Here is a 13,619-nt window from a genome sequence, read left to right as displayed (position 1 = left end):
AATAACTCGATACTTGCAGGAATAAATCATGTGGATTCGGTACCTGGACTTGTCCAGATTATTACTTGATAATGATGGGGTACACTTATCCCTTAGTGAGCCTTGCGGTACCGACGTCGTGAGGCGCATCAAGGATGAAAGGGTGTTTATAGGTGAGGATGTTGGGGGAACCCATATAGCAAGTAATGCTCCCCAAGTGTTTGATAAAATGCCTCTTAAGCATAACCTTGTTTGTATGTTTGAGGAAAGTGAAGGCATTAATCTTGAGGAAGGGGAGAGTGACTTGGGGATTGTTAATCTCTTTAAGGGGCATGATGAAATTAGTCTATGTGTGGAGATTGATCGCTATGGTGATGGGAGAGATATAGGTGGTTCGACCATGTCATGTTGTAGCATGTCTTGTGAGTCGGGTGGCTTGGTACGTGAGTTAGTCGGCTTAGACTATTGGGAGAAGTGGGAGGAAACGAGAGGTCATGGGAAAAGATGGATCATGGACGAAGAGGGAGATGAATTTGAATGTGATCATGAGGAAGAGGATTTAGAAGAGGAGATTGATGAAGAGGAGAACCAATCAAAGAATGAGCTAGAAAGAAATGATGAATGTGATTACTATGAAGGCGAATTTGAGGATGAGGTTGAAGAGAGAGAGAGAGAGAGAGCGCACTTCCGAAGATGACTTACTTGAGGATGGTGAACTTTATCATAATGCAAATTGATGCTTGCAAAGTATATAGCAGTAAAACAGGACAAGTGTATCCTATCGCAGCAAGTAGTACAGTGCTTAAGCACAAGATCGAACCACAAGGACTATTTGTCACAATTAATCGGTCTAAGGAAAAGAAAGTAATTGTTCGGAAGGTTGAATATATAGTGGAGTCATTAACAAAGATAAATTTCTAAAACAAAAGATAAAAGCTATTGAAGAGGTAGGATTAGATTTAGTGAAGAAATAATCTAGGATAGGGATGCTCTTAATTGCATTCCATGTATAATGTGTTGGGATTTGATCGTATATCCGAAGGACAATTGACGGTAATCACCAAAATAACCGCAAGGATATGGTCAATCACTTGCAACCTATTCCCGTGCCGTAGGTTGACGGCTTGATTAGGCATAAAACCTAGGGCATGCAAAGCATTAGGCTCGCTGGTGATTGAAGCTAAGGTCGTAGCCCAGCCACTAAACCGCACTCCTAGTGGTCTCTAGCGAGGTTAGATTATGCTAATTCGGATTAGGTAGCTCCCAGGTCAGGTAACTACCTATCTGCAATACTATATTTGTCAGATTCTAGGCATTAAGTTCCGTAGTTTCAGGCTAGTTGATCATCATCGAATCTCATTCTAGCCTTGATCCTAGTTCTGATAAATCTAGGTCATAAAGCCTGCAAAATCTAATCAATTGGGGAGTAATCCATACACGAAATCCCTAATCACACATGGTCAAACAATCAATCTCATCCCCATCCCAGATAGGATGGGGGTTAGTTCATAATTAAGCTCACCCAACAAATTCAACATAGTTCATCAATATAAATCTCCATTAAATTGAACAAATAAAGAGGAAAAGACAATTAAAGCAATCAGAAATCTAAAACTCGGATGTGTCTGATTCTGATTACAAAAATGGGGAGAGAGTCCTCTCCTCTACCAATCTTCAAAGAACTTCAAGTAAAACAATTCTCCCAACAATGGTGAAATTGTTCCAATCTAAAAAAAATATCTAGGAAAAGAAAAAGCCAACCCTAACAAAGGAGGCATAGTGTTCTATTTATAGTGGTAGGTGTTTTTAGGGGTATTTCGGACATTTTTAGGCCAGGATTCGCGCCCAGGAGGTGAGAAAACGCTGGGGAATTGCTCCCCAGCGTCTCGTCACGTCGAGACAGTAGGTGTCTCGACGAGACGAGAAGGTGTCTCGACGAGACGAGAAGGTGTCTCGACGAGACAATGGGCGTCTCGTCGAGACACCACGTGATGGTTCCCTTTTGGGAACCATCGCCCGCCTCGTCTCGTCGAGACAGGCTTTGTCTCGACGAGACAGGCGCTGAAAAGTGGTAGCTCCCTCTCCGGAAATTCTCCGTCTCGGTCCTTGGGCTTCCGGAATTTGCTCTAATGGTCCCCGAATTGTCCGGACATGCTCCAACAGGCACGAGTCTGGTTCGGAAATGTTCAAATAGTCCTAAAACACCTGAAAATACAGAAAAATCCGTAAGTACTTGAAATTACTAATTTTAACTGAAGGCTAACAAAACGATAATAAAACTAAAAGAAAATGAAGCGAACATGAACTAAAATGGGTCTAAAAACCCTACACAAATGGGAGCTATCAACCTCCCCACACTTGAATCTTGCTTGTCCTCAAGCAAGAAAGAGTAAAAAAGCAGCGAAAACTCAACAAATAGCTCCTGTACATAGACAGGTTCACTGCACTTTTATAATCTATACGGTTTCAGAGTACTCAAGTTGCAGTTAAAAACAAAGTGAACCTCAAAATAATCTCCAAAACTGGTCAAGTAATTTTATCAATCAACACTTGCAAAAACGAAAGGCGAGGACTAAGATTGCTAGCTCACAGGTGGTCGCTCTTGCACTCAAGTGTTTTAGGTGAAATATGCATATGGTAAACGCTCGACAGTTTATTGCATAAAATGGTCACGTTGGGATTGCATCATCCATCTGGTCGAAATTAGCATCACAATTAAACAAGATTATAGGTCTTTACATGGTTGTAACATAGGCTAAAGGTTTGGGGGTAGGAAAAAGGGAGTTTAGGCCAAAAAGTTACTGACTCAACTAGCTAGAATTTTGGCAATTGGCACTTTTTTCGCTATGTGTGAGATAAACGCTCGAGGTTGTTTTATTTTTAGTTTGGGAAGCAACTAAAGAATACCTTCTATACTTTCCTCTACAATTTATTTGGTTCTAGTTTCGAACCATGTGAATTTTTCTTCTTTCTCTTTTTGAGGTAGAGGGGACAAAAGGTCAATTGAATGGGTTACTTCTTCTATATATAATTGCAACCTTCCTGTTATAGCTAACGGCAGTTCGAAGGGTGTGTGCCCAAGTATTTTTCTAACCGAAATTAAGTCAATTAACTAGGGTGAGAAAGGGTATTTATGAAGGCTAAGGGCTTGTAACTCGGTTGATCAAAGAAGATGGGTAAATAAGGCTCAAAGGGGCTTATCTAGAGGAATTGGTAAGGGGTTTTGGCTAGTTAAAGAAAAGGCTAAGTTCACAAGGGGCTATACCTAGATTGCCTAATCATTTCAAGTTCAATTATAACACAACATTCAACCAGTAGTGGATGCAATTCCTATGAGCATAATGACGATAACTGTAATCCCACACCTAAGAGATCAATCGTTCCTAAAAATGAGTCTAAAATATTGACCTTTAGGCTCTAGCTCACAATTTAGGGGTTATTTGTAACAATCCTAGCCTCACCCAACGAATCGTTCCATGTCAATCTTAGTTCACTAACACTCTTTGGAGACTCAAATGTTGTTCACGAGTTTTTGCATGCATCAATTTCAACTGAGCTTTCAGACTTTTAGAGCACAATTTCAACTGTAGTGTCAGGATTGCTAGATGTATCAAAAATAACTGCCTAAGGTTCTTTTATTTCTAACTACTGAAAGCACTGAAAGCAAAATCCAAGAAATCCTAAAACTTGAAAACAGACCTATAACAAACAAACACACCACAAAACAGAAACACCAAAAGTGGCATAAAACATGCAATTGTACATGTACATAATGTCCTATCCTATTGTCTCCTCCCCCACATTAAATCATGCATGTAAATCCTAAAAGATGCATATTTATAAAATCGAACACAAAGTGAAAGAAAAGATATAGGATAGGAGAAACTCCCTCATGGGGCATCTATGTAACGCAGTGTCTCCACTGTGCCCAAGTCATCTTCATAAATTTTCAAACGCTGCCCATTGACCTTGAACGGGGGATTGCGGCCGTTCGTGATCTCAACTGCTCCGGAAGGGAATAACTGGGTGACCTCAAACGGTCCATACCACCTCGACTTCAGCTTACCAGGGAATAATCGCTGCCTAGAGTTATATAGTAACACCTTATCCCCTACCTCAAAGTGACGTTTGATTATTCTCTTATCGTGCCATCTTTTCGTCCTCTCCTTGTAGATTCGTGAACTCTCATAGGCACCAAGCCTGAACTCTTCCAAGGCATCCAACTGTAGTAATTGTTTCTCTCCTGCAACTCTTGTATCAAAATTTAGAAAACGTGTAGCCCAATAGGCTCTATGCTCGAGTTCTATAGGAAGATGGCATGCCTTACCGTAAACTAGCCTAAATGGGGACATGTCAATTGGAGTTTTAAACGTGGTCCTGTATGCCCACAAGGCATCATCTAATTTGAGAGACCAATTATTTCTAGAGGAATTCACAGCTTTTTCAAGGATAGCTTTGATCTCTCTATTAGAAACTTCAACTTGGCCACTGGTCTGGGGGTGATACGGGGTGGCCACTTTATGGGTGACCCCGTATTTATGCAGGACCTGTTTAAAAGCCAGGTTGCAAAAATAAGACCCTCCATCGCTAATAATGGTGCGGGGGGTGCCAAACCGTGTGAAAATATTCTTTTGCAAGAATCGGATGACAGCCCGTGCATCATTACTAGGCAAGGCTACAGCCTCAACCCATTTAGAGACGTAGTCCACGACTACAAGGATGTACTCGTTATTGAGTGACTTCGGGAAAGGACCTATGAAGTCTATCCCCCAAACATCAAAGATTTCACAGACTAAAATTGGTTTCATAGGCATGGCATGTCTCTGTGAAATGTTACCAGTTCGTTGACACTTATCACAGTTTTTAACAAAATCAAAAGCGTCATGGAAGATGGTGGGCTAATAGAGCCCACTCTAGAGTACCTTAGCTGCAGTTCTATCCGCACCATGGTGGCCACCTACCTCTTTGGAATGACAAAATGCAAGGACAGAGACAATCTCCTCTTCAGGAATGCACCGGCGGATGATGTTGTTGCCATAAACTTTGAATAGGTAGGGATCGTCCCAAAAGTACTGCTTCGCGTCGTGCAGGAATTTTCTCCTCTGTTGGTAAGAGAACTCTGGAGGGATCAATTTTCCTACAAGGAAGTTAGCAAAATCAACGAACCAAGGGACATGTCTTATTGACAACAAGTGTTCATCGGGGAATGTCTCTTGGATGTCTGCATTCGTTTCGGCATCCACCTCCTCTTGTTCTAATCTGGAGAGATGATCAGCAACCACATTCTCGACTCCTTTCTTATCTCGTATCTTCAGATCGAACTCCTGCAGCAACAAGATCCACCTAAGGAGTCTAGGTTTGGCATCCTGTTTAGAAAACAAATACCTCAATGCAGCATGGTCAGTGTAATCAATAACTTTTGAAAGCACTAAATATGAACGAAACTTGTCAAGTGCAAAAAGCACAGCTAATAATTCCTTTTCTGTGGTAGTATAATTTAATTGAGCATCATTAAGGGTCTTACTAGCATAAGAAATTGGTTGGCAAATTTTATCCACCTTCTGCCCTAAGCATGCACCTACAGCTGTGTCACTGGCATCACACATTAGCTCGAATGGTAAATCCCAATTGGGACTAACCATTATGGGAGCTGTAGTCAATTTATCCTTCAAGGTGTTAAAAGATTCAAGACATTCAGGTGTGAAAACAAAATTGGCATCCTTCAATAACAATTGGGTCATAGGCATGGCAATTTTAGAAAAATCCTTAATGAAGCGTCTATAAAAACCAGCATGGCCTAAAAAACTCCTAACTGCTTTGACACTGGAAGGGGGAGGTAGTTTTTCAATGACCTCAATTTTAGCAGGGTCTACCTCACTACCTTTTCATGATACCTTATATCCTAAAACTATACATTCAGTGACCATAAACTGACACTTTTCCCAGTTTAGGACTAAGTCAGTTTCCTCACATCTTTGCAGCATTAATCCCAAGTTATGCAAATAGCTATCAAAAGTCGTCCGAAAAACAGAAAAATCATCCATAAAGACCTCCATAAACTCTTCTATCATATCAGAAAATATATCTGTCATGCACCTCTGAAACGTAGCAGGTGCATTGCATAACCCAAAGGGCATCCGTCTATATGCAAATGTCCCAAAAAGGCAGGTGAAAGTGGTCTTTTCCTGATCATCAAGATCCACTGATATTTGCATGTAGCCCGAATACCCATCCACACAACAGAAGAAAAACTTACCTGCCATGCGTTCAAGCATCTGATCAATGAACGGAAGAGGAAAATGATCCTTCCTAGTGGCGTCGTTCAATTTCCTGAAGTCCATGCACATTCGCCACCCGGTAGTGTTCCGCACCGGAATTAATTCATTCTTCTCGTTCAACGTCACTGTTGTGCCCCCCTTCTTTGGCACCATATGCACAGGACTCACCCACTGGCTGTCAGAGATCGGATATATCATCCCTGCATCAAGCAGCTTAATCACCTCAGCCTTCACCACCTCCTTCATTTTTGGGTTGATCCTTCTCTGTGGTTAAGCAGTCGGTTTCACCTTATCTTCCATATAGATCCGGTGTTCGCAGAGAGATGGGCTGATTCCTTTGATGTCAGACATTTGCCATCCAAAGGCTCCCTTGTGCTTCCTCAGCACCTCCACCAAGCGATCTTCCTCAGGACCTGTAAGTTCAGTAGAAATAATTACAGGTAAGTGTACATGCGGTGCTAAGAACATGTATTTTAAATGTGCAGGTAAGGGTTTCAGATCGAGGGTTGGTGGTTCTTCAATTGAGGTCTTAGGCCTTGTCTTGGTTTCTCTATCCAGGAGTTCATCGTGCCGGGCCCAATTACATCCCTCTTTACTTTCCACCTCAACGTCTACATCCGACAGCTCCTCCTCTTCTAGTTCAATATTCAGATTCTTGTCTTCATTTTCCTGAAAAGTACTCTCAACCAAAGAGTCAGTAAGCCTCAGAAAATTACAACACTCATCATCAATAGGAAATTTCATAGATTTGAGAATATTGAATTCTACTTCCTCATTCTGTAATCGGAGAATTAGTTTACCCCCTTCAACATCAATCAGTGTCCGTCCTGTCGTGAGGAAAGGCCTCCCTCGTAAGATAGGAACCTGATCATCTTCCTCGATGTCTATTATCACAAAGTCAGCCGGGAAGATGAACTGATCTACCTTGACCAAGAGGTCTTCCACCACTCCTACCGGACGCCTTATCGACCTGTCAGCCACCTGTATTGTGACTGATGTTGGTTTCAGATCTCTCATCCCCAATTTCCTATAAACAGACAAAGGCATTAGATTAATGCTTGCACATAGATCACATAGAACACGTTTAAAGTGAACTTTGCCTATTGTACAAGGTATGCTAAAACTACCAGGATCCTTAGATTTTTTTGGAAGTGGATTTGTGAGCATTGCAGAACATTCCTGGCTTAGCATTACAGTCTCATGATCTCTTAATTTTTTCTTTTTAGAGATCAATTCTTTCAAAAAATTTCCATACACAGGCATATTCTCAAGAAGTTCAAGGGACGGAAGGTTAATCTCTATTTTCTTAAACACATTAAGCATCTTGGAATAATCCCTATCTAACTTAGCTCTCCTAGAAGTAGGATAAGGCAAGGTCACCTGTGTTGGTGGTACAACAGTGTCAGTTATCGAAGCTGGATCAGAAACACTTACTTGTGGAACAGGTGGGATAGACGAGATATTACTAGGAATGGGGTCTAACCCCTCGTCTCATTGAGGCACAAAATCTGGTCCGCTTACCTGTGTTCCACTCCTGAGCGTGATTACTCATGCTTCATCTTCTACCAATTCACTGACCTGCATTTGAAGTCTTTGACAGAATGCTTCATTGTGCGCCAACCTTCCTTCTATGGCACTCATGCTCTCTATCAGGACATCTATACTCTTTTCCAATTCGAACTCAGAACCTGACCCTCGGTATCTGTCCTGCTGCCAATTTGTGCTATCTGACCCGTACTGTTTTAAGTATTGGATCTGTTCAAGTACCATTAGGCACTCCACACTCTTGTGCCCTCCGCTGCAAACCTCACAACTTGCTACTGGTTTTGGTGATTTCAGGTGACTTCCCAGCAGAGCTACCTTTTCTGTAAGTGCTGCTATCTGAGGACTTGATTTCGAATATGCTCCAGGGAACTCCTCGGCTGTTGTAATTCTTCTCAGAGCCAGCTTTTCAACTTGCCAACATGCACTCCGTTCAGCTAATTCTTTCACCAGATTGTAAGCCTGTACTGCGGTCTTGTTGAATAAATTTCCTCCCGCTGCTGTATCTAGAAAGGCGTGGCTAACAGGAGATATCCCTAAATAGAACATATCAACAAGCTGGTACTGCTGATAACCATGATGGGGGCACCTTCTTAACAACCTCTGGAACCTCTCCCAGGCTAGATGCAGGTTCTCACTGTCGGACTGCCTAAACGATGTGATTTCGCTTCTGAATTGTGCAGTCTTTGATGGAGGGAAGTACTTTGCCAGGAACACTGATACTGTGGTGTCCCAGTCAGTGAGAGAGCCTGGCTCGACGGATTGTAGCCATTCTGCAGCTTCTTCTTTCAAAGAAAATCTGAACAACTTCTGGTAGACTTGTTCAGATGTGACGTCTTCACACTTGAAGGTGCTGCAATATTCCACGAATTTGTCAAGATGTGAGTTAGGATCTTCGTAGTAATCCCCCTTGAACTGTCCTGAGTTCTGAATCATCTGGATCATCGCTGGTCTGATTTCAAATGACTCCGCTGTTATTGCCAGATCGAGGAAGCCAGAGGTGCTTGTAGGCCGCCTTACCTTCAACAACTCCATGATCGTCATATCCTCGGCCATCGTGTAGTCTTCTCACGTCCTGCAAGAAAAATTTCAGCTTAAGAATCAAGATTCAACTATGAGTGATCCTCAGAACCTCGGTTAGTGAAATTCCAAACAATTATACAAACTTCTCTCTAAGAGTTAACTAATTATAAACAAAAATAGTCCCCGGCAACGGCGCCAAAAACTTGATGCTTGCAAAGTATATAGCAGTAAAACATGACAAGTGTATCCTATCGCAGCAAGTAGTACAGTGCTTAAGCACAAGATCGAACCACAAGGACTATTTGTCACAATTAATCGGTCTAAGGAAAAGAACGTAATTGTTCGGAAGGTTGAATATATATAGACCTGTCCATGGGTCGGGCTGGGCCGGGCCAGTCGGGTTTTTAAGTAAAAATGCTCAGCCCAAGCCCATCCCAGCCCACAATTAATTTAGGCGGGCTCGGGCCGGGCTGGGCTCGGGCTTAAAAATCAAATCCCGAGCCCAACCCATATAAGCCCACCTAAATATATATATAATTGTTAATTATAAAAAAATAAATATTATACTTAAAAATAAATATTTAATATATAAATATATATTTATTAATTAATATTAATAAGCGGGCCGGGCTGGGCCGGCCCGTGTTATTTTTATTAATCCCAAGCCCGCCCAAAAAATAGGCGGGCTTTGGCGGGCCTGGGCCGGGCTAGGCCGATGAATAATTTTTATTGTCCAAGCCAGGTCCAAGGGACACGGGCCTGGGCGGGCCGGGCGGGTACCCGGGCCCGTGGACAGGTCTAAATATATAGTGGAGTCATTAACAAAGATAAATTTCTAAAACAAAAGATAAAAGCTATTGAAGAGGTGGGATTAGATTTAGTGAAGAAATAATCTAGGATAGGGATGCTCTTAATTGCATTCCATGTATAATGTGTTGGGATTTGATCGTATATCCGAAGGACAATTGACGGTAATCACCAAAATAACCGCAAGGATATGGTCAATCACTTGTAGCCTATTCCCGTGCCGTAGGTTGACGGCTTGATTAGGCATAAAACCTAGGGCATGCAAAGCATTAGGCTCGATGGTGATTGAAGCTAAAGCCGTAGCCCAACCACTAAATCGCACTCCTAGTGGTCTCTAGTGAGGTTAGATTATGCTAATTCGGATTAGGTAGCTCCCAGGTCAGGTAACTACCTATCTGCAATACTATATTTGTCAGATTCTAGGCATTAAGTTCCGTAGTTTCAGGCTAGTTGATCATCATCGAATCTCATTCTAGCCTTGATCATAGTTCTGATAAATCTAGGTCATAAAGCCTGCAAAATCTAATCAATTGGGGAGTAATCCATACACGAAATCCCTAATCACACATGGTCAAACAATCAATCTCATCCACATCCCAGATAGGATGGGGGGTTAGTTCATAATTAAGCTCACCCAATAAATTAAACACAGTTCATCAATATAAATCTCCATTAAATTGAACAAATAAAAAGGAAAAGACAATTAAAGGAATCAGAAATCTAAAACCCGGATGTGTCTGATTCTGATTACAAAAATGGGGAGAGAGTCCTCTCCTCTACCAATCTTCAAAGAACTTCAAGTAAAACAATTCTCCCAACAATGGTGAAATTGTTCCAATCTAAAAAATATCTAGGAAAAGATAAGCCAACCCTAACAAAGGAGGCATAGTGTTCTATTTATAGTGGTAGGTGTTTTTAGGGGTATTTCGGACATTTTTAGGCCAGGATTCGCGCCCAGGAGGTCAGAAAACGCTGGAGAATTGCTCCCCAACGTCTCGTCTCATCGAGACAGTAGGTGTCTCGACGAGACGAGAAGGTGTCTCGACGAGACAATGGGCATCTCGTCGAAACACCACGTGATGGTTCCCTTTTGGGAACCATCGCCCGTCTCGTCTCGTCGAGACAGGATTTGTCTCGACGAGACAGGCACTGTCTCGGCGAGACAGGCGCTGAAAAGTGGCAGCTCCCTCTCCGAAAATTCTCCATCTCGGTCCTTGGGCTTCCGGAATTTGCTCTAATGGTCCCCGAATTGTCCGGACATGCTCCAACGGGCACGAGTCTGGTTCGGAAATGCTCAAATAGTCCTAAAACACCTGAAAATACAGAAAAATCCGTAAGTACTTGAAATTACTAATTTTAACTGAAGGCTAACAAAACGATAATAAAACTAAAAGAAAATGAAGCGAACATGAACTAAAAGGGGTCTAAAAACCCTATACAAATGGGAGCTATCACAAATGAGTTTGATTATGATGAAGATGATAGAGTTTACCTTGATGAGGATGAACATCGACGAATTAAGTGGAACCAATATGGGGCCGCTTATGAAGATGATGAAGATGGGGTCTATTATGATGAGGATGAGCTTTGACATGTTGAGTGGGATCAACATGGGGCTCCTTATGAAGATGAGGAAGAGAGATTCCATTATGATGATGAGTTGGAGGATGATGGGTGGAGCCAAAATGAGGAGGCTTATGATGATGATGATGAGGATGAGGCTTATGAAGGTGATAATGATGTCGGTGAGCATTGTGTATGTTTGATGATGAGGGTGCTAGTGCCTAGAAAGAAAAGGAAGCCACCATATGACATAACATGGGATCCGGGGGATAGTGTGTTGAAACACCTTTCTACATAATTTTGATTTGATAAAATTGTTAAAATACATATTCTAAACACACTAAGTTTAAATGCTTTGATTTATCCTACTAATGTGTTTGTTCAATGTTGAGTATAAATGTTATAAGTCATAAGGATAGGATGGCCCAAGCCCAATACGGAAGCCAAGGCCCAAGTCAAACAACTCAGTACACTCGGCCCGCGTATATCAAGACATTGCCGTTTTGTTCAAAACACAACTCAGCAATCGGAAGGATCTAGAAGACCTTCGGGAACAACTTCAAGATGAAGCTGCTGAGTAGTCTCGACAAAGCGTACAAGAGCTGGCAAAGGAAAACTTCCAGACAAAGTGTTTCCTCTTTTGGCAAAGTTCAGACGACACAGTATGCTGTCCAGTTGACTTTACCATAAAAGGAGAGACCATCTGCTGTGCTGACCGAGGACAGAAGATACACGATTGTGATTGGCCGAGAGCTCTGTGCAAGTCAGGATGACAACGACACATAGCCGTTTCCCTCCAACGGTTATTTCGAAATTCGAAATGACCGAATGACCAGACGTCTCTATAAATAGTGCCATCACAAGCTTCACAATATACAGAACTTGATCAAGCCATCACGCTGACCAAATCTCTACAAGTTCTGCAAGCAAGAAGCAAAGCAAAATTCTTACACTACATTTTCATATCTGTGTAAAAGTCTAGAGTGATTGTAAATCGTCTAAAGTGTCTTAGCACATCTTTGTATTAGGACAGAAACACTTATCATTTCTAGAGATAGAAAGGAGAGGCTGAGTACTCGGTTTTAAGTACTCATTGGAGAGATTAGGATTGAGTAGAAGTATAGAGGAAGGTACTCTTGTCATACTCAATTGCTGATATTGTAAAAGGTTTGAGGCTCTACCTTTAAAGAGCTCAGTAGAGGATTTGAAATCTCGGACGTGTTCCGGGGACAGGACGTAGGCTTAGAAGAAGCCGAACCTGGATAAATCTGCTGAGTGAAGTATTTCTAAACCTTTGACTCCTTATTTATATTGCTTGCTTAAACAATCAAAACTGACCAAGTCAAGAGGTCAAGTTGAGTTGTGCGCATTAAAACGTAAGAGCTCAGGAATAGACTCTAAGTGCTATCTCCTGACTCAAGCTAAGAAACTGACCTAGTCACCTGTTGACTAAGCCAGTATCTTGCTGTTTACTCAGCGCCGCTGTTCAAACCTTTTCTTTAGTAAAAGAAGTCTGCCTAAATTGCGAAAAAGTTTAAATAGTTCCTAACCCCCCCCCCCCCCTTGGAACTATATTTGCAACTAAATAAGGGACCAACAAGTGGTATCAGAGCTTAAAAGCTCATTACTAAAGGTCTAACAACCTTGAGTTGATCCATACCATGGGTGAAAACAACACTCGGTTTCTCCTTGGAAACCAGACAACTCAGATATTACCTGAGGGGCTGTCCATTACTAGGCCTCCCCTATTCTTCGGGTCAAACTATACCTTTTGGAAGAATAGGATGAAGAACTTCATTCAAGCTACAAACATGAGTGCCTGGCTATCTATAGTCCAAGGCCCGTTTGTACCTGTGAAAGTTGTTGCTGGCCAGTCAGTTGTTAAAACTGAGATTGAATAGACAGAGGATGATCTCAAGAAGCTTCAAAACCATGCTTCGGCTATCAATATGCTTCACTGTGCGCTCGATGCTGCAGAATATAACAAAATCTTAGGTTGTGAGTCGGCACAAGAGATCTGGAAGAAGCTGGAAGTCACCTACGAGGGAACAAACAAAGTAAAAGAATCCAAGGTGAATCAGCAGATGAGACTGTACGAGCTGTTCGAGATGAACAATGATGAGGGCATTTCAGACATGAACGCAAGGTTCACCAACATCATTAATGAGCTCAAAAGACTTGGAAAAATCTTCACTGAGGAAGAACAAGTCAAGAAGATACTCAGAAGTCTTCCTAAGGACTGGCAAGCCAAGAAGACAGCCGTTGAAGAAGCTCAGGATTTAACCACCTATAAATATAATGAACTCATAGGCTCACTGCTGACCCATGAGATATCCATGAAGAATTTCGAGGTGAAGGAAAAATCCGAAGACAAGAAGCAAAAATCACTTGTCATGAAAGCTAACTCAACTGATGATGGCTCAACTG

At 41.9% G+C, this 13,619-nt stretch overlaps 1 non-coding gene across 1 annotated transcript; it reads left to right on the top strand.

The window, feature by feature from the left end:
• Positions 1 to 8,370: 8,370 nt before the first annotated feature.
• Positions 8,371 to 8,477, top strand: LOC136216207 (small nucleolar RNA R71). The gene has a single exon (XR_010683198.1). It is a non-coding gene; the product is annotated as a small nucleolar RNA R71 (small nucleolar RNA).
• Positions 8,478 to 13,619: the final 5,142 nt, after the last annotated feature.

This window comes from Euphorbia lathyris, chromosome 1 (assembly GCF_963576675.1).
Source record: "Euphorbia lathyris chromosome 1, ddEupLath1.1, whole genome shotgun sequence".
NCBI classification, from domain to species: Eukaryota; Viridiplantae; Streptophyta; class Magnoliopsida; order Malpighiales; family Euphorbiaceae; genus Euphorbia; species Euphorbia lathyris.
The sequence above is the reverse complement of the archived record's forward strand: the minus strand, read 5'-3'. Positions and strand labels throughout refer to the sequence as shown.